Here is a 1,894-nt window from a genome sequence, read left to right on the forward strand (position 1 = left end):
AAATTTGTCTTATGAATATTTGTTTGTATGTCCAATTTTTGAAAAAGCTGTTTTATATGAGCTCAACAAATTTTTCTTCATTTTTCATTTTTCAGCTTTTGAAGCATTCATCTAATATGCTTCCACCAAAGTTGTCAGATGACCATAATGATGATAAAATTGGTTTTATAAATATAATACATTTTCTTATTTATATATTATAACTTACGGAGTTTCTCACTGTGAAAAATAATGTGTTATGTGATATGATGTAGTTTTCATAAACCATCAAAAAATTGTTAAGATTCTTGAACAAACATCTCTCAGGCTGGGGAGAGATTATTGGCTAGGACTCTAACTGATGAACAGGAAAGGAGCTGTCCAAAGTAATAACTATCCAATTCTTATTCAGTAATGGGAGGCCCAATGACTTCTATCACTTTTAGTTAAACACCTCCAAAATGTGTTCAAAGTATATTATTGTGAAATCCTACATTGGTCATTGTAAAAATGTTAAATATTCTAAAAATAAGACAGTAAGTTTTTTTTTTTTTAATCAAAAGAGGCTATGGTATAAAACAAAATTAAGAAACAAAAGATTTCATATGTTTACAAAAACTGATTGTTGTTAATCTGAGGGTGTGTTTAATGCATGAATGCCTTCCAGATGTATAGGACTTTTAAAATGTAAAACTGAGGGCCCATGCACAACCAGTAAGGAGCCATGACAAACCTGCCGGTGGGCTATTTCATATTTATAGAACTCAGGTAGACACTGGGCAATTATAGGGACCTAGTGATTTGGGCCTGCATGCACCATTGACGCAGACCTGCTGGCAGGCTGTCCCAACTTCACAGAATGCAGGCAGACACCAAGAAGATACAGGGACCTGGTAATTCCAGCCCATACCCATCAGTTGCACAGCAGCTTTGGTGAGCTTCAGATACACCCACCTACCAGGCACAGGAGGCTGGGCGAGCTGTACTCTGCTACCCCGCTTGTCTCAGAAACCTTGCAAACTCATGGCCCATACCTATCCCACCACTGCTGAGTCCAGGTAATCATTGCGAGCTTCAGAAATGCATAAATGAAGAAGAAAAAGGAAATAGCAGACCTACAGACCACCCAGAAAAAGTCAAGGAGACAAGGACATAGAAAAAGTTGGAAGTCCCACACCTGAAATTTCTGAAATGAAAGCAACTGAAGTAAAGAAATGACAATCACACTACAGAAAAAATCAGATCTGACATAATAATTTCTCAAGTAAAAAAGAAAGAACGATGACCATGAAAAAATTACTCAGCACATCCAAGGAAGACATAGATAAAAAACACAGAAAAAAAAATGATGCAAACATTAAGCAAACAACAAGGTAGAATACATGAAATGGATTCAAACAGATATCCAGGAAATTAAGAATTCCCTTTAAAGCTGGCAAAACTGCTTGAATGCAAGTGAAGATAGGCTTTCAGACTTTAAAGAGAGCAGTGTAGCTAGTGAACATGAAAGTAAAGAGCTCTTAAATATAACAAGGAATTAAAAAAATAACAAGTGGAATAAGCACTTCCCTGGCAAGTGCAAGGACCTGAGTTCAATCTCCTGTTCCTCAAAGAAAAAAAAAAATTAAACAACTACAAGATGATGCAAAGAACAACAACATAAAATTTATTAATGTCAAGGAAACAGCAGGACCCAGTATAAATGACATAAAAGATTACTTGCAAAAATAGTAGCAGAAAATTTCCTAAGCATGGGAAAAGAATCCAGTATACAGTAAGTTAGGCATATAAAGCTGAAGCTAGTCATAATCAAAGTAAATCTCCACCAAGACACACAATAATCAAGATCCCAGAAATTGAGCAAAAGGGGACCAGGGAGATAGCTCAGTAGAATAATCACTTGCCTGGCAAGTGC

This window comes from Octodon degus, unplaced genomic scaffold (genome assembly GCF_000260255.1).
Source record: "Octodon degus isolate 3935 unplaced genomic scaffold, OctDeg1.0 scaffold00241, whole genome shotgun sequence".
Classification (NCBI taxonomy): domain Eukaryota; kingdom Metazoa; phylum Chordata; class Mammalia; order Rodentia; family Octodontidae; genus Octodon; species Octodon degus.